Source organism: Mesoplodon bidens (assembly GCF_964165515.1).
Source record: "Mesoplodon bidens genome assembly, chromosome: 5".
In the NCBI taxonomy this organism is placed as follows: Eukaryota; Metazoa; Chordata; class Mammalia; order Artiodactyla; family Ziphiidae; genus Mesoplodon; species Mesoplodon bidens.
The window spans coordinates 70,196,990-70,216,918 of record NC_138161.1 but is presented as its reverse complement, the minus strand read 5'-3'; the positions used below and the strand labels follow the sequence as shown (position 1 = coordinate 70,216,918).

At 42.2% G+C, this 19,929-nt stretch overlaps 1 pseudogene across 1 annotated transcript; it reads right to left on the bottom strand.

Moving 5' to 3' along the window:
• Positions 1-748: 748 nt before the first annotated feature.
• On the bottom strand, positions 749-1,270 carry LOC308618074 (ras-related protein Rap-1b-like; annotated as a pseudogene). Its single transcript has 2 exons — positions 1,062-1,270; positions 749-945 (listed from the first exon to the last, which is right to left on the bottom strand). The product of its transcript is annotated as a ras-related protein Rap-1b-like (transcript).
• Between the last annotated feature and the right edge of the window lie 18,659 nt (positions 1,271-19,929).

Here is a 19,929-nt window from a genome sequence, read left to right as displayed (position 1 = left end):
AAAGTGATTAAAATGTGCAAACTGATGTAGTAGCTTTCATCTGACTCTTTTTTTTTTTTTTTAAGAAGATGTTGGGGGTAGGAGTTTATTTATTATTAATTAATTTATTTTTTCTGTGTTGGCTCTTCGTTTCTGTGCGAGGGCTTTCTCTAGTTGGGGCAAGCGGGGGCCACTCTTCATCACGGTGTGCGGGCCTCTCACTATCGCGGCCTCTCTTGTTGCGGAGCACAGGCTCCAGATGTGCAGTAGTTGTGGCTCACGGGCCTAGTTGCTCCGTGGCATGTGGGATCCTCCCAGCCCAGGGCTCGAACCCGTGTCCCCTGCATTAGCAGGCAGACTCTCAACCACTGCACCACCAGGGAAGCCCCTGCATGTTCATTTTTTAATAGTATGACTTTTTTTTTTTTTTTTGCAGTACGCGGGCCTCTCACTGTTGTGGCCTTTCCCGTTGCGGAGCACAGGCTCCGGACGCGCAGGCTCAGCGGCCATGGCTCACGGGCCCAGCTGCTCCGTGGCATGTGGGATCTTCCCGGACCGGGGCATGAACCCGTGTCCCCTGCATCAGCAGGCGGACTCTCAACCACTGCGCTACCAGGGAAGCCCCTCATCTGCCTCTTAAAGTGTATAGCCACAGAAAGTCCATTTAACATGTTGGTAGGTTTAACAAAGTTGGAATGCTGGCACCGTTGAAGTGAGCAACAGTTCTTCAGACCTGGCTCAGAGCTGCAATGCATTTATCAATAGTATATTAAAGCAGCTGACATGATGACTTTTTGCGGGCCTTCCCAGGCACTGGAGTTTTTCTGTAAATTTGCTGCACTAGGTCATAAAAGATCTCATTAACATTTATTCTTTATTTTGCAAAGGATTCTAAGAGTGCACATTGTCTTGCTAGATTTTGACCTTGTTTCTTTCCTACAACTCTTTCATCCAGAATCATTGGAACTTCATCAGTGTGTTTAACTCAAAGAATCTGTTCTCTCAGACCTTGTAAATCATTATATGTGGACTCTGCTGTGATGGAATAAACTAATGTAAAGCTTTGTCCGTTTTTCATGTACATATTCCTCATTGCTGTAAATTGTTGCCTTCCCTCAGTATCCCAGATTTCAAGCATACACTGTTGTGCATCTACTTCAGCTTGCTTTCTATAACAATCTTCTATCATAGGATCATATTTGTCAACAAACATTTCTTGAACAAATTGTACAGTCAGAGCAGATATTCCAACTCCTCCCGAGCCAAGAACGACTAGCTTATACTCATGCATGGTGCAAACTTGTAAAAACTAGTACCTCTTGTGCTGTCACCAGGTCCCTGCAGCCAGCGTCGCCTCCTGCTCCCTCCAGGTCGCTGCTCCCAGAGCCACGCGGTCCTGCCGCTACCGCTGCCACCGCCGATCTGGCTGGTTTACCAAAGCTGAAATTCTTTGATCTGATCAAATTCTGCTTTGTAAAGCCCTTCACCTCAGTGGAGGGTAGTGGCATCCAGACTCAATCTCTCATTTTCTCTGGAGCCTCCCTGCAAGGCAGCAACCGGAAGAATGACTTCTGGCTTCCTTGGGGCCTCTCTCCACAATCTCACCCTTATTGCTCTCTCTCTATTCTGCTACCTCAGTCCCCTGGTACTCATCACTGTCCAGCCATGCTGGTTCATGTTTCTTTAGAGTCCCTTTATATCTGAAATAAGACCAGTGTGTAACAAATCATAATTTCTTACTGCAAATATATAGTTTTAATTTTTTTCTCATTTAGCTTTATTTAGCAGTAACTCTGAAAACTTCAGAGGTAAGAATCTCTCCTCTATGGTATAAGGGGAAGAACATGGAGCTAGCAGTCAACCCCATCTCTGCTCAATCAGTCTGACCTTTGAGCAAAGCCCTGAATCTCTTTAGATTTTCCAACCTTCATCTGCAGACAGAAAGAACCGGAATTGTTGACCTCTCAAGACCTCTCTATCTTCAAACATTCTATTCAGAATAAACTTCTAAACAATGCTCTAATTACACTGAGAAATTTCATCTTTAAAGGAGCTGGAAGTAAATATTTCCAGAAGCAAATACTTAGCTGTTTGTACATTTTCAAAGATATGTCAGACATAGCTGTGTTAAAGCTTTTTCTGGAATGAAGCTCAGAACAAATTTAATATTCAATCACTAATGATAAATTAACTCTAATTTTTAGCATACAGTTTACATAGTTTTTGATCCTTTTTTTTAATTTTAATAATCTTGGGTTTTTTTAAGTATACTGCCTCAATACTATTTAGAAGTATGTGAAATATAAACTGTAAGGAGGTAACTAAAATATCCTAGTAGCTCTGAAGGAAAACTTTTTCAGGTTAAAACTCCTTTACTGTGTCACCTGGAAACAGCAAGTTAATGCATTATTTTAATATTACTGTGAAGAATACAGCTCTCAAAGGGCCTTGATTAACTTTTAGGAAGCAAATTAAGCTTGGGAAAAAAAGCAAGCATAAAGTTTTTGCTGATTTAACTAACTTCATATGGATTGAAATAGCTTCACTCTTTGTCTTATAATAATATTCTGCCATCTACCTGGATCCTCCACTCTACCTCTCTTTGTGTGAGGGATGTTGGACACTAATTTCTATCTAGTGCCCTGAAGAAGGACCAGGGCTGTATGTCTCACTGTATCACCAGTCTCTATGCCCAGAAACGTCCAGATCCCTGCTCCAAAACCAAACCCCGGGGCCAAAGCTCTGCTCCCTATGGACAAGTAGCCCATGTTTCAGCTGCCTCCCTTCTCCAATCCCCTTGCATTACCTGTGAGTCTATTTCTTGAGGGCAAGGAAAGGTAACTCTGAGGGTAAAACTAAGAGCCCAGAGAGCAGAGTCAAGGGCCACGGAATTAATATTCCCAGATAGTAGTATTGAGCCTTGATAAGAAACTACTCAAATGTGCCTTTTTGGATTGCAGAATTGCTGGATTTTAGAATTTGAGAATTTCAGTGGCTGCTGTGTGCATCCTGTTTTCCCTCTTTTTGAATGCAAGTGTCAATTGCAGTTACCCCATGCCTATCCCACTACAGTGGGACAGATAATCTCTTCAGTTCACAGGTCTTCAGATTGAGAAGATTAGTACTCAAGGAGTGGTTTTGAGGAACCAGACCCAGGGAACCTCATTTGCACTTAGACCTTGAGGCTGAACCTGATTTCATAATGGGGTGAGACTTCTGTAGGGACTTGGGAGGAGTAAATGTATTTTGCACATGGGAGGAATGTAAACAATTGTGGTCAGAAGATATTGTGTTTTAAAACATGACCCCAAATTTCTATCACTCCTCCCATTGTTTTTTTTTTCTTTTTTTTTAATTTTTGAATTTTATTTAATTTATTTTTTTATACAGCAGGTTATTATTAGTCATCAATTTTATACACATCAGTGTATACATGTTAATCCAAATCGCCCAATTCATCACACCACCATCCCCACCCCACCATGGCTTTCCCCACTTCGTGTCCATATGTTTTTTTCTCTACATCTGTGTCTCAACTTCTGCCCTGCAAACCAGTTCATCTGTACCATTTTTCTAGGTTCCTCATACATGCGTTAATATATGATATTTGTTTTTATCTTTCTGACTTACTTCTCTCTGTATGGTAGTCTCTAGATCCATCCACGTCTCAACAAATGACCCAGTTTCGTTCCTTTTTATGGCTGAGTAATATTCCATTGTATATATGTACCACCTCTTCTTTTTTTTTTTTCCTTTTTTTTTTTAAATTTTTTAAATTAGTTTCTGCTTTATAACAAAGTGAATCAGTCATACATATACATCTGTTCCCACATCCCTTCCCTCATGGATCTCCCTCCCTCCCACCCTCCCCATCCCACCCCTCCAGGCGGTCACAAAGCACCGAGCTGATCTCCCTGTGCTCTGCGGCTGCTTCCCACTATCTATCTACCTTACGTTTGGTAGTGTATATATGTCCATGCCTCTCTTTCGCTTTGTCACAGCTTACCCTTCCCCCTCCACATATCCTCAAGTCCATTCTCAAGTAGGTCTGTGTCTTTATTCCCGTTTTGCCCCTAGGTCCTTCATGACTTTTTTTTTTTTTTAATTCCGTATATATGTGTTAGCATACGGTATTTGTCTTTCTCTTTCTGACTTACTTCACTCTGTATGACAGACACTAGGTCTATCCACCTCATTACAAATAGCTCAGTTTCGTTTCTTTTTATGGCTGAGTAATATTCCATTGTATATATGTGCCACATCTTCTTTATCCATTCATCCGATGATGGACACTTAGGTTGTTTCCAGCTCCGGGCTATTGTGAATAGAGCTGCAATGAACATTTTGGTACATGTCTCTTTTGGAATTATGGTTTTCTCAGGGTATATGCCCAGTAGTGGGATTGCTGGGTCATATGGTAGTTCTATTTTTAGTTTTTTAAGGAACCTCCATACTGTTCTCCATAGTGGCTGTACCAAATCACATTCCCACCAGCAGTGCAAGAGTGTTCCCTTTTTTCCACACCCTCTCCAGCATTTATTGTTTCTAGATTTCTTGATGATGGTCATTCTGACTGGTGTGAGATGATATCTCATTGTAGTTTTGATTTGCATTTCTCTAATGATTAATGATGTTGAGCATTCTTTCATGTGTTTGTTGGCAGTCTGTATATCTTCTTTGGAGAAATGCCTATTTAAGTCTTCTGCCCATTTTTGGATTGGGTTGTTTGTTTTTTTGCTATTGAGCTGCATGAGCTGTTTATAAATTTTGGAGATTAATCCTTTGTCAGTTGCTTCATTTGCAAATATTTTCTCCCATTCTGAGGGTTGTCTTTTGGTCTTGTTTATGGTTTCCTTTGCTGTGCAAAAGCTTTGAAGTTGCATTAGGTCCCATTTGTTTATCTTTGTTTTTATTTCCATTTCTCTAGGAGGTGGGTCCAAAAGGATCTTGCTGTGATTTATGTCATAGAGTGTTCTACCTATGTTTTCCTCTAAGAGTTTGATAGTTTCTGGCCTTACATTTAAGTCTTTAATCCATTTTGAGCTTATTTTTGTGTATGGTGTTAGGGAATGATCTAATCTCAAACTTTTACATGTACCTGTCCAGTTTTCCCAGCACCACTTATTGAAGAGGCTGTCCTTTCTCCACTGTACATTCCTGCCTCCTTTATCAGAGATAAGTTGGCCATATGTGCGTGGGTTTACCTCTGGGCTTTCTATCCTGATCCACTGATCTATCTTTCTGTTTTTATGCCAGTACCACACTGTCTTGATTACTGTAGCTTTGTAGTATAGTCTGAAGTCAGGGAGCCTGATTCCTCCAGCTCCGTTTTTCGTTCTCAAGATTGCTTTGGCTATTCGGGGTCTTTTGTTTTTCCAAACAAATTTTGAAATTTTTTGTTCTAGTTCTGTGAAAAATGCCAGTGGTAGTTTGATAGGGATTGCATTGAAACTGTAGATTGCTTTGGGTAGGAGAGTCATTTTCACAATATTGATTCTTCCAATCCAGGAGCATGGTATATCTCTCCATCTATTTGTATCATCTTTAATTTCTTTCAGCAGTGTCTTATAATTTTCTGCATACAGGTCTTTTGTCTCCTTAGGTAGGTTTATTCCTAGATATTTTATTCTTTTTGTTGCAATGGTAAATGGGAGTGTTTTCTTGATTTCATTTTCAGATTTTTCATCATTGGTGTACAGGAATGCCAGAGATTTCTGTACATTAATTTTGTATCCTGCTACTTTACCAAATTCATTGATTAGCTCTAGTAGTTTTTCGGTAGCATCTTTAGGATTCTCTATGCATAGTATCATGTCATCTGCAAACAGTGACAGCTTTACTTCTTCTTTTCCAATTTGGATTCCTTTTATTTCCATTTCTTCTCTGAGTGCTGTGGCTAAAACTTCCAAAACTATGTTGAATAAGAGTGGTGAGAGTGGGCAGCCTTCTCTTGTTCCTGATCTTAGTGGAAATGGTTTCAGTTTTTCACCATTGAGGACAATGTTGGCTGTGGGTTTGTCATATATGGCCTTTATGATGTTGAGGAAAGTTCCCTCTATGCCTACTTTCTGCAGGGTTTTTATCATAAATGGGTGTTGAATTTTGTCGAAAGCTTTCTCTGCATCTATTGAGATGATCATATGGTTTTTCTCCTTCAACTTGTTAATATGGTGTATCACATTGACTGATTTGCGTATATTGAAGAATCCTTGCATTCCTGGAATAAACCCCACTTGATCATGGTGTATGATCCTTTTAATGTGCTGTTGGATTCTGTTTGCTAGTATTTTGTTGAGGATTTTTGCATCTATGTTCATCAGTGATATTGGCCTGTAGTTTTCTTTCTTTGTGACATCCTTGCCTGGTTTTGGTATCAAGGTGATGGTGGCCTCGTAGAATGAGTTTGGGAGTGTTCCTTCCTCTGATATTGTTTGGAAGAGTTTGAGAAGGATGGGTGTTAGCTCTTCTCTAAATGTTTGATAGAATTCGCCTGTGAAGCCATCTGGTCCTGGGCTTTTGTTTGATGGAAGATTTTTAATCACAGTTTCAATTTCAGTGCTTGTGATTGGTCTATTCATATTTTCTATTTCTTCCTGAGTCAGTCTTGGGAGGCTGTGCGTTTCTAAGAATTTGTCCATCTCTTCCAGGTTGTCCATTTTATGGGCATAGAGTTGCTTGTAGTAATCTCTCATGATCTTTTGTATTTCTGCAGTGTCAGTTGTTACTTCTCCTTTTTCATTTCTAATTCTATTGATTTGAGTCTTCTCCCTTCTTTTCTTGATGAGTCTGGCTAATGGTTTATCAATTTTGTTTATCTTCTCAAAGAACCAGCTTTTAGTTTTATTGATCTTTGCTATTGTTTCCTTCATTTCTTTTTCATTTATTTCTGATCTGATTTTTATGATTTCTTTCCTTCTGCTAACTTTAGGATGTTTTTGTTCTTCTTTCTCTAATTGCTTTAGGTGCAAGGTTAGGTTGTTTATTCGAGATGTTTCCTGTTTCTTAAGGTGGGATTGTATTGCTATAAACTTCCCTCTTAGAACTGCTTTTGCTGCATCCCATCGGTTTTGGGTCGTCGTGTCTCCATTGTCATTTGTTTCTAGGTATTTTTTAATTTCCTCTTTGATTTCTTCAGTTATCACTTCGTTATTAAGTAGTGTATTGTTTAGCCTCCATGTGTTTGTATTTTTTACAGCTCTTTTCCTGTAATTGATATCTAGTCTCATAGCATTGTGGTCAGAAAAGACACTTGAAACAATTTCAATTTTCTTAAATTTACTAAGGCTTGATTTGTGACCCAAGATATGATCTATCCTGGAGAATGTTCCATGAGCACTTGAGAAAAATGTGTATTCTGTTGTTTTTGGATGGAATGTCCTATAAATATCAATTAAGTCCATCTTGTTTAATGTATCATTTAAAGCTTGTGTTTCCTTATTTATTTTCATTTTGGAAGATCTGTCCATTGGTGAAAGTGGGGTGTTAAAGTCCCCTACTATGAGTGTGTTACTGTCTATTTCTCCTTTTATGGCTGTTAGTATTTGCCTTATGTATTGAGGTGCTCCTATGTTGGGTGCATAAATATTTACAATTGTTATATCTTCTTCTTGGATCGATCCCTTGATCATTATGTAGTGTCCTTCTTTGTCTCTTCTAGTAGTCTTTATTTTAAAGTCTATTTTGTCTGATATGAGAATTGCTACTCCAGCTTTCTTTTGGTTTCCATTTGCATGGAATATCTTTTTCCATCCCCTTACTTTCAGTCTGCATGTGTCTCTAGGTCTGAAGTGGGTCTCTTGTAGACAGCATATATATGGGTCTTGTTTTTGTATCCATTCAGCCAATCTGTGTCTTTTGGTGGGAGCATTTAGTCCATTTACATTTAAGGTAATTATCGATATGTATTTTCCTATTCCCATTTTCTTAATTGTTTTGGGTTCGTTATTGTAGGTCTTTTCCTTCTGTTGTGTTTCTTGCCTAGAGAAGTTCCTTTAGCATTTGTTGTAAAGCTGGTTTGGTGGTGCAGAACTCTCTCAGCTTTTGTTTGTCTGTAAACGTTTTAATTTCTCCATCAAATCTGAATGAGATCCTTGCTGGGTAGAGTAATCTTGGTTGCAGGTTTCTCTCCTTCATCACTTTAATTATGTCCTGCCACTCCCTTCTGGCTTGTAGAGTTTCTGCTGAGAGATCAGCTGTTATCCTGATGGGGATTCCCTTGTGTGTTATTCGTTGTTTTTGCCTTGCTGCTTTTAATATGATTTCTTTGTGTTTAATTTTTGACAGTTTGATTAATATGTGTCTTGGCGTATTTCTCCTTGGATTTATTCTGTATGGGACTCTCCGTGCTTCCTGGACTTGATTAACTATTTCCATTCCCATATTAGGGAAGTTTTCAACTATAATCTCTTCAAATATTTTCTCAGTCCCTTTCTTTTTCTCTTCTTCTTCTGGAACCCCTATAATTCGAATGTTAGTGCGTTTAATGTTGTCCCAGAGGTCTCTGAGACTGTCCTCTGTTCTTTTCATTCTTTTTTCTTTATTTTGCTCTGCAGCAGTTATTTCCACTATTTTATCTTCCACCTCACTTATCCGTTCTTCTGCCTCAGTTATTCTGCTATTGATCCCATCTAGAGTATTTTTTATTTCATGTATTGTGTTTTTAATCGATGCTTGATTCCTCTTTAGTTCTTCTAGGTCCTTGTTAACTGTTTCTTGCATTTTGTCTATTCTATTTCCAAGATTTTGGATCTGGGAGATAGAATCTTGGATCATCTTTACCATCATTATTCTGAATTCTTTTTCAGGTAGACTGCCTATTACCTCTTCATTTGTTAGGTCTGGTGGGTTTTTATCTTGTTCCTTCTCCTGCTGTGTGTTTTTCTGTCTTCTCATTTTGCTTATGTTACTGTGTTTGGGGTCTCCTTTTTGCAGGCTGCAGGTTCGTAGTTCCCGTTGTTTTTGGTGTCTGTCCCCAGTGGCTAAGTTTGGTTTAGTGGGTTGTGTAGGCTTCCTGGTGGAAGGTACTAGTGCCTGTGTTCTGGTGAATGAGGCTGGATCTTGTCTTTCTGGTGGGCAGGTCCACGTCTGGTGGTGTGTTTTGGGGTGTCTGCGGACTTTTTATGATTTTAGGCCACCTCTCTGCTAATGGGTGGCGTTGTGTTCCTGTCTTGCTAGTTGTTTGGCATAGGGTGTCCAGCACTGTAGCTTGCTGGTCGTTGAGTGAAGCTGGGTGCTGGTGTTGAGATGGAGATCTCTGGAAGATTTTCGCCGTTTGATATTATGTGGAGCTGGGAGGTCTCTTGTGGACCAGTGTCCTAAAGTTGGCTCTCCCACCTCAGAGGCACAGCACTGACTCCTGGCTCCTCAATTTGGGATGATTTGTTGTCTATTCATGTATTCCACAGATGCAGGGTACATCAAGTTGATTGTGGAGCTTTAATCCGCTGCTTCTGAGGCTGCTGGGAGAGGTTTCCCTTTCTCTTCTTTGTTCTCACAGCTCCTGGGTCTCAGCTTTGGATTTGGCCCCGCCTCTGCGTGTAGGTCACCGGAGGGCGTCTGTTCTCCGCTCAGACTGGACAGGGTCAAAGGAGCAGCCTCTTCAGGGACTCCGGCTCACCCAGGCCGCGCGGGAGGGAGGGGCACGGAGTGCCGGGCGAGCCCGCAGCGGCAGAGTTCGGCATGACGCTGCACCAGCCCGAGGCGCGCCGTGCGCCCTCCCAGGGAAGCCGCCCCCGGATCCCGGGACCCCGGCAGTGGCGGGCTGCACAGGCTCCCGGAAGGGCGGCGTGGACAGCGACCCGCGCTCGCACACAGGCTTCCCGGCGGCGGCAGCAGCAGCCCCAGCGTCCCACGCCCGTCACTGGGCCCCGCGCCCTCAGCCGCGACTCGCGCCCGTCCGTGGAGCCCCCCCAAGCAGCTCTCTTAATCCCCTCTCCCCGCGCACCAGGAAACCAAGAGGGAAGAAAAAGTCTCTTGCCTCCTCGGCAGCTCCAGAGCCCCCCCGGACTCCCCGCCGGCCAGCTGTGGCACATCAGCCCCCCCCAGGCTGAGCTCTCGCCGCCAGCCCCAGTCCCCTCCCCGTGCTCCGACCGAAGCCCGAGCCCCAGCCTCCAGCGCCGCCCGCCCCGGCGGGCGAGCAGACAAGCCTCCCGGGCTGGTGAGTGCCGCCCGGCACCGATCCTCCGTGCGGGAATCTCTCCGCTTTGCCCCACCCAGGTATGTGGGGAGTTTCTTGCCTTTTGGGAGGTCTGGGGTCTTCTGCCAGCATTCAGTAGGTGTTCTGTAGGAGTTGTTCCACGTGTAGCTGTATTTCTGGTGTATCCGTGGGGAGGAAGGTGATCTCCGCGTCTTACTCCTCCCATTGAAAAGTGTCTGTGTCCCTGCCACTTGATTCTGACCAGGGACTTGGAACTTCTACAGGAGAGTAGAAGTAACCGGGAGAGTATGGCAGAAGTAATGATGTGTTACTCCCAAGGTTAGGTCAGAAAGGGATATGCAGCTTCTACCTGCTTCTCTTGGTATTCTTGCTCTTGGATCCCAACCACCATGCTGTGAGGAAGCCCAAGCTGCCATATGGAAAGGTCACGTGTAGGTATTCAGGCCAACAGTCCCAGCTAAAGTCTAACCACAAGACGTGAGTGATCAAGTCTTTAAGTCATTCTAGCCCTAGCTGTCAAGTCACCCTCAGCCTTCAAATCCTCCCAGCTGAGGCCCCAGACAATGTGGACAGAGACAAGCCATCTCCATCATGCTCCTTCCAAATTCCTGACACACAGAATTCCTGAGCATAACAACTTTGGTTTTACACCATTAACTTTGGGATGGTTTATTTTTCTGCAGTACATAACCAGAACCACCTATCTATATTCACAGTCACTGTTGTAGCTGCTGGGGCATTCCACCACTTCATGCTTCAGCCAGGACTGGAGTTTGCAGTGCCCTTGGGTCCTGTTCCTTTCCTGTCTTGCTATCTCCAACCACCATCACAACATATGAAGCTAAGATCCAGACCCTGTCCCTCCCCTTACTGGCTCTGATTTTACATGTTAAAATGCACTGCCTTATGGATGAAACCTAAGATAGCACAAAAACATAATTATGAGTAACATGATTATGAGTAGGCAGTAAATAAGGCAAAGGGAGACAGAGTCTAATAGTTGACACTTGGCAATATGGTATGATGGGCTGAGCCTGAAACTTCTGAATTTTTTGTTTTGTTTTTATTTGTCCTGGCACCTATATTTAGAAAGTTACATTACATCTCCAGTTTCCATTTCATCCAGGACAAGGACCAATGACCAGTAGATGGTGAGTTTCTGGCAAATCACCAGCTTCATTTGACAGAACTCCAAGCCAGATAACATTGCCTCAGACTCCTCTAGACAAGCCAGGATTCCCCATGAGGGAAAGAGTGCAGCTAGTAGCAATACTTTCTCACACTTTCAAATTTCCTTGTCAGCATCCACCATCCCTTCTACACACTCAGTCTCAGTCTCCTTTGGGTCTGAGATCTCAAAGCTTCAAGGAAAGTGAGATGTTCTCCTTCTCTCAAACTGGAATCTGACACATAGCCCCTACACCTCATTCTTCCAGCCAGTGCCATCAGCTCCTCTTACAGTAGTACATGTCACACATGTACTACAAAGTCTTCAAAATAATGACAGCAATACCAACAAGAAGACCTAGGTTTGGGGGAGGTCTGCAGGATTAGATGAAATGACCACTAGATTCACTAGATTGCCAGCTGCTAAATGTGACAGCAACTCCTTCCCACTGGCCTGAGACCTTGGATAGCATGTCATAGAACCAGGTGACAAGGCTTGTGGAGGGCAATGTGGAAAACTGGGCAGCGGGTAGTGAGACTAAAAAGAAAAAAATGGAAATGGACAGATGGTGGATCCTGCAGCTGAGAGCTGATTCTTCAGTTTGACATGGTTGACATATAGATTTCAAATGGAACTTGGTAAAGGTCAAGTTGTTTGACCATAGACCAAACCCTTGGTCTCCATATGGTCTTGAATTTTTATTTGCTTTGTTTTCACTATTGTTTCTTTACTTCTCAAGAATTTCAGAAGGAGTTTAGGCAGCTGGGGGAGGAAGAAATTGGGATATCAAAGAGAATTTAAGTCCTAGATCTAAACTTTGAAACCTTAAAATATTGTGAGTTATTAAAAAAAAAGTCCCACTTCCAGGAACCCAGTTCTGTAAATAGTTTTCAGAAGTGAAGAGACTCACAGAGATTGGCTGATGAAATTTTCATTTGCCTCTAGCAAATATAATCAGAGCTGTCCTGCCACCACCAATTTGCAACCATAAAACCAAAAGAAGAAAAAGAAGGAGTAAACAACATCAACTCAGCACAGGTTCCAGGAACCAGAACCTTTCCCAACTAACTGTCTTTCATCAGCCCCATCCTGCCTCCTCCCACTGTGTCTCAATCTAATGTCATAATTCAACTGCAAATATACTTAATAGGAAACATCAGTCCTAATCCTATTTGTTCTGTTATCACTCAAAAACCACCAAGGTTTGGTCAGAATAGGAAAGAAAAACAATGAAAACTAAAACTTTGTGAACATAAACTACACTCAAGGATTCTGTATATCCCCAACCATTTCAGCCACACATGTTTCTAATGAGGAGAATCTAACTCCTTCTGGGCAGGCTGGCACCTGGCTCCTGGCCTGATGGTCATTATTAGGTCTCCCTGACTTGACTTTGACTCTAAGCCAGAGCTGTTCATTGGAAATGTAATGTGAACTGCAAATGCGAGCTCCATATAAAATTTTAGATTTTCTAACAGCCACATTTAAAAAGAAACAGGTGAAATTAAGTTGCATAATACATTTTAATCCTATATATGAAAAATATTGCCATTTCAATATTTAATCAATATGTGGCAATATGTGGCTAGTGTGCAGGTAAGCCTGTCCTTATTTTTGTTCCTTTCTGAAAGGAAGTGACTCTCCTGAGTTAAGTAACTGAAATGGGAACCCCTGTTCCCTGGAAGTAAGCTTGCCAGGTAAAATTTAAGACACGTAGTTAAATTTGGATTTCAGATAAACAATGAATACTTTTTTAGTATAAGTATGTCCCAATTATTACATGGGACCTACATACACTACAAAAAATATTTCATTGTTTATTTGAAATTCAATTTAACTGGGCTTCCTGTATTTCTATTTGGTAAATCTAGCAACCTGAAAGGCATTATTAGAATTGAGTCCTTCTTTAGCTAAAAGAGAGTATGTAAGTGGTGAGTGAACATAGCTCTCTCTTATGAGAACCACAATTAAGGTAATGGGAGGGGTACATGTCTTCAGGTGGCCAGTAGAGGTAGGAAAGGCTAAGATGTGTTCTACCTTGGCCCAGCATAGACAGGAAGGTACTGGCAATCCCACAAAAGAAAGAAGGAGGAAATGGAGGCAAAGAAAGAAAATATGTCCAGTACTTGGGGCAGCAGAAGATGATGGTACACAAGGAAGTCAGAGGCAGGCCTGCTGGGAGAGTCCTTGTGTTCAGGGTGAGAAGCACACTTATCAAGGATGAGTAATGAAGGCACCTGCTAGGAATGTACACAGGCTGAGCAGCAGGTGGTGCTGACTCTCTGGATCCTACTCCTCTCTACCCTGCTTTCTTCTCTTTCCATGAATTTTACAAAATATCTGTATATCCCATAAGAATATACATTTTGCAAGATGTTGATCTTAATGTGGCATCTGCTGCTTTCCAATTTGCTATGGATTTTCTTTAATAAAAAAAAGTCTTTTATTTTCATTTTATGTGCTAAGCACTCTAAAAATAGGTGAGGAGAGAAACACTGAGTTTGTTCAATTTATTCCTTTGTATGCTACAAGTGAGAAGGGTGAAATATGCCCCCCCAAATTCCTAAAAATTCTAAAAGGATAACCTGGTTAAAGCTAAGGGGCATAGGGGTTACAGAACTTTGGGGGTGATGTGTTTTCGGTTGCTAGGTGTTGAGCACTTATAAGGCTCAGAATTAAGATCCAGAGTGTCTGATACAGTAGATTGGGACTGGGTCTCGAGAATTTGCATTGCTAACCATTTCCCGGGTGATGCTAACACTGCTGGTCCAGGGACCACACTTTAAGAACCATTGCCTTAGACAATGAGAGAGTCTCCACAGGGATCTAAATAATACCTGTTGAGACTTTTTGTTTTTTCATTAGTTAGAAACCAAAAGAATATAAACTGCATCAGCAGTGGTCCTGCAGAGCAGTGGTCTCTGTTGCTGCTGTTGATGGTGCAGCTGAATTATATGGGTTTTCACATCATGAGTCAGATGGTTTATTTGAAGCTCTGGAGGTTGGAGGAGGAAGTGTCTAAAAGGTAATCCTTTGAGATTCAAACCAGATGCTTACCACTCCTGGTCACTTCTGCTCTTTCTGCCTTATGTCATTCATTGTGCTTCCTTCTAATCAGCCCTAAATTTCCCTAGTCTATCCCGCTGCCTCAGCCTCCAGCCAGTCCTACACTGGGTCACAGGAAGGTTATCTTCCTTAGCCAATATTCAAGATGATTGGCACCCAAAAATTTGCTTCTGGGTATACAAATCCTTCCACGCTCTTTTCCTGAGCATGGTGGTTAGAGGACGCACTTGGTAGTGACATCTTCCATTCCCTTGTTACATTTTTGTCTAGAAGGAGAGAGCCCATCAGTCCCAGACAAATGAGGAAGATGGAACTCTACATAAGGCCATTAACAATGAGAGTCAGTGAGATTTTCAGCACTTACAAAAAGCATTTCCATCTTCTAACCTCTCCTGAGCCTATCCACTTCCTTCCCAGTAGGCTTCTGGGAGGCAAGCCTATTCTGTATTTCTCTTTAGGAATTTCATCCTCTTAGAACTGTCTCCAAGACTTCCTGTCAACCCAGGTCCCCCTTGCCCAGCCACTTTTAATTTAAGAACTTAATAACTAAGTTAAATGGAGTTATAAGGGATGTCCAAGATCAAACATAAAGAAACCACAGAGAAACAAGGTGACACGGCCTACACGAGGCCCCACCAGCTTGGAAAAGGAAGTCACACTTGTCCACCAAGATTGGACTCAATGTAAGTTTCCTGATTCCTTGGACTGGAGACCCCAAGAAGAAAGAGAAGTCTTCAAAAAGAGACAAGACTGGTTTCCCCCCTTCCTGTTAGGGAAGGCTCTGTGACCCGTCCTGGCCACTGAGGTGTCTTCTGCTGAGACTTCTGATTTGTTTGCTGAGGCTTTCCATTTTTCATCTGTTTCAAGTGTGTTCATGGGCAGTTGCTAGTTGGAGCATTTTTTTCTTGCTTTAAAATCTTTGTCAGGGAAGACCTTCAAGATGGCTGAAGAGTAAGACGTGGAGATCACCTTCCTCCCCACAAATACATCTGAAATACATCTACATATGGAACAACTCCTACAGAAAACCTACTGAATGCTGGCAGAACACCTCAGACTTCCCAAAAGGCAAGAAACACCCCACAGACCTTGGTAGGCCAAAAGAAAAAGGAAAAAACAGAGACAAAAGAGTAGGGCTGGGACCTGCACCAGGGGGAGGGAGCTGTGAAGGAGGAAAAGTTTCCACACACTAGGAAGCCCCTTCACTGGTGAAGATGAGGAGTGGCAGGGGGAAGCTTTGGAGCCACGGAGGAGAGCACAGTGACAGGGGTGCAGAGGGCAAAGCAGAGAGATTCCCTCACAGAGGATTGGTGCCGACCAGGACTCACCGGCCCAAGAGGCTTGTCTGCTCACCCGCCAGGGTGGATGGGGGCTGGGAGCTGAGGCTCAAGCTTCGGAGGTCAGATCCCAGGGAGAGGACTGAGGTTGGCTGCATGAACACAGTCTGAAGTGGGTTAGTGCCCACAGTTAATCGGGAGGGAGATCGGGGAAAACTCTGGACCTGCCTAAGAAGCAAGAGATCATTGTTTCAGGGTGCGTGAGGAAAGCGGATTCAGAGCACCACCTAAATGGCCTCCAGAGATTGGCATGAGCCATGGCTATCAGAGCGGACACCAGAGACAGGTATGAAATGCTAAGGCTGCTGCTGCAGCCACCAAGAAACCTGTGTGCAAGCACAGGTCACTATCCACACCTCCCCTCCTGGGAGCCTGTGCAGCCCACCACTACCAGGGTCAGGCGATCTATGGACAATTTCTTCAGGAGACCACACGGTGTGCCTCAGGCTGTTGCAATGTCACACTAGCCTCTGCTACCACAGGCTCACTCTGCATTCCGTACCACTCCCTCCCCCTGGCCTGAGTGAGCCAGCCCCCTAATCAGCTGCCACTTTAACCCCGTCCTGTCTGAACAAAGAACAGAGGCCCTTAGGTGACCTACATACAGAGGCGAGGCCAAATCAAAAGTTGAACTTCAGGAGCTCTGGGAACAAAGGAGAGAAAGGGAAATCTCTCCCAGCAGACTCAGGAGCAGGGGATTAAATTTCCAAAATCAACTTGATGTACCCTGAATCAGTGGAATACTTGAATAGACAATGAATCATCTCAAAATTGAGGCAGTGGACTTTGGGAGCAACAATATATATATATTTTTCGTTTTTCTCTTTCTGTGAGTGTGTATGTGTATGCTTCTTTGGGTGATTTTGTCTGTATAGCTTTGCTTTTACCATTTGTCCTAGGGTGCAGTCTGTCCTTTTTTTTTTTTTTTTTTTTTTTTTTTAGTATAGTTACTAGCACTTCTTATCATTGGTGGATTTGTTTTTTGGTTTGGTTGCTCTCTTCTTTCTTTCTTCCTTTTTTTTAAATTTTTTAAATTACTTTTTAATAATTATTTTTATTTTCGATTTTAATAACTTTATTTTTATATATTTAATTTCCCCCCTTTTATTCTGAGCCGTGTGGCTGACAGGGCCTTTGTGCTCTGGCCAGGTGTCAGGCCTGTGCCTCTTAGGTGGGATAGCCAAGTTCAGGACATCGGTCCACCAGAGACCTCCCAGCTCCATGTAATTATCAAACGACATAAATCTCCCAGAGATCTCCATCTGAAAACAAAGCCAGCTGCACTCAACGACCAGCAGGCTACAGTGCTGGACACCCTATGCCAAACAAATAGCAAGACAGGAACACAACCCCACCCATTAGCAGAGAGGCTGCCTACAATCATGATAAGGTCACAGAAACCCTAAAAAACACCACCAGATACAGACCTGCCCACCAGAAAGACAATATCCAGCCTCATCCATCAGAACACAGGAAGTAGTCCCCTCAACCAGGAAGCCTACACAGCCCACTGAACCAACCTTAGCCATTGGAGGCAGACACCAAAACCAATGGGAAATATGAACCGGCAGCCTGCGAAAAGGAGACCCCAAACACAGTAAGTTAAGCAAAATGAGAAGACAGAGAAACACACAGCACATGAAAGGAGCAAGATAAAAACCCACCAGACCAAACAAATGAAGAGGAAATAGGCAGTCTACCTGAAAAAGAATTCAGAATAATGATAGTAAAGATGATCCAAAATCTTGGAAATAGAATGGAGGAAATACAAGAAACGTTAAACAAGGACCTAGAAGAACTAAAGAGCAAACAAACAATGACGAAAAACACAGCAAATGAAATTTAAATTCTCTGGAAGGAAAAAAAAACAGCAAGAATAAAAATGGAAAAAAAATTGTCTAGAAGGAATCAATAGCAGAATAACTGAGGCCGAAGAATGGATATGTGACCTGGAAGATAAAATAGTGGAAATAACTACCACAGAGCAGAATAAAGAAAAAAGATGAAAAGAATTGAGGACAGTCTCAGAGACCTCTGGGACAATATTAAATGCACCAACATTCAAATTATAGGGGTCCCAGAAGAAGAAGAGAAAAAGAAAGGGACTGAGAAAATATTTGAAGAGATTATAGTTGAAAACTTCCCTAATATGGGAAAGGAAGTAATTAATCAACTCCAGGAAAGGCAGAGAGTCCCATACAGGATAAATCTAAGGAGAAACATGCCACAACACATATTAATCAAACTATCAAAACATTAAAAACAGCAAGGGAAAAACAACAAATAATATACAAGGGAATGCCCATAAGGTTAACAACTGATCTTTCAGCAGAAACTCTGAAAGCCAGAGGGGGTGGCAGGACATATGTAAAGTGATGAAAGGGAAAAGCGTACAACCAAGATTACCCTACCCAGCAAGGATCTCATTCAGATTCGATGGATAAATGAAAACCTTTACAGACAAGCAAAAGCTAAGAGAATTCAGCTCCACCAAAACTGCTTTACAACAAACGCTCAAGGAACTTCTCTAGGGAGGAAACACAAGAAAAGAAAAAGACTTACAATAATACATCGAAAACAATTAAGAAAATCATAATAGGAACATACATATTGATAATTACCTTAAAATTAAATGCTCCAACCAAAAGACATAGACTGGCTGAATGGATAAAAAAACAAGGCCCGTATATATGCTGTGTACAAGAGACCCACTTCAGACCTAAGGACACATACAGACTGAAAGTGAGGGGATGGGAAAAGATATTCCATGCAAATGGAAATCAAAAGAAAGCTGGAGTAGCAATTCTTATATCAAACAAAATAAACTTTAAACAAAGACTATTACAAGAGACAAGGAAAGACAGGACATAACAACCAAGGGATCAACCCAAGAAGAAGATACAAGAGTTGTAAATATTTATGCAGTGAACATAGGAGCACCTCAATACATAAGGCAAATGCTAACAGCCACAAAAGGGAAAAACGACAATAACATAATCATAGTAGGGGACTTTAACACCCCACTTTCACCAATGGACAGATCATCCAAAATTAAAATAAAGAAGAAAACACAAGCTTTAAATGATACATTAAACAGCATGGACTTAATTGATATTTATAGGACGTTCCACCCAAAAGCAGCAGAGTACACTTTTTTCTCAAGTGCCCATGGAACATGCTCCAGGATAGATCATATCATGGGTCACAAATCAAGCCTCGGTAAATTTAAGAAAATTGAAATCGTATCAAGAATCTTTTCCAACCACAATGCTATGACACTAGATATCAATTACAGGAAAAATTTGTAACAAATACAAACACATGGAGGCTAAAGAATACACAACTTAATAAACAAGAGATCACTGAAGAAATCAAAGACGAAATCAAAAACTACTTAAAAACAAATGACAATGAAAACACGATGACCCAAAACCCATGGGATGCAGCAAAAGCCATTCAAAGAGGAAGTTTATAGGAATACAATACTACCTCAAGAAAAAAGAAACAACTCAAATAAACAACCCAACCTAACAACTAAAGCAATTAGAGAAAGAAGAACAAACCCCCCCCCAAAATTAACAGAAGGAAAGAAGTCGTAAAGATCAGATCAGAAATAAATGAAAAAGGAATAAAGGAAACAATAGCAAAGATCAATAAAACTAAAAGTGGGTTCTTTGAGAAGATAAAAAAATTGATAAACCATTAGCCAGACTCATCAAGAGAAAAAGGTAGAAGACTCAAATCTATAGAATTAAACATTAAAAAGGAGATAGAGGACGGAGGAAGATGGCAGAAGAGTAAGACACGGAGATCACCTTCCTCCCAAAGATACATTAGAAATTCATCTACACGTGGAACAACTCCTACAGAACACCTACTGAATGCTGACAGAAGACCTCAGACCCCCCAAAAGGCAAGAGACTCCCCACATACCTGGGTAGGGCAAAAGAAAAAAGAATAAACAGAGACAAAAGGATAGGGACGGGACCTGCACCAGTGGGAGGGAGCCGTGAAGGAGGAGAGGTTTCCACACACTAGAAGCCCCTTTGCGGGCGGAGACTGAGGGTAGCGGAGGGGGAAAGCTTCGGAGTAGCGGAGGAGAGCGCAGCGACAGGAGTGCGGAGGGCAGAGTGGAGAGATTCCCGCACAGAGGATCGGTGTCCTCAGGCACACACCAGCCCGAGAGGCTTGTCTGCTCGGCCACCAGGGCGGGCGGGGCTGGG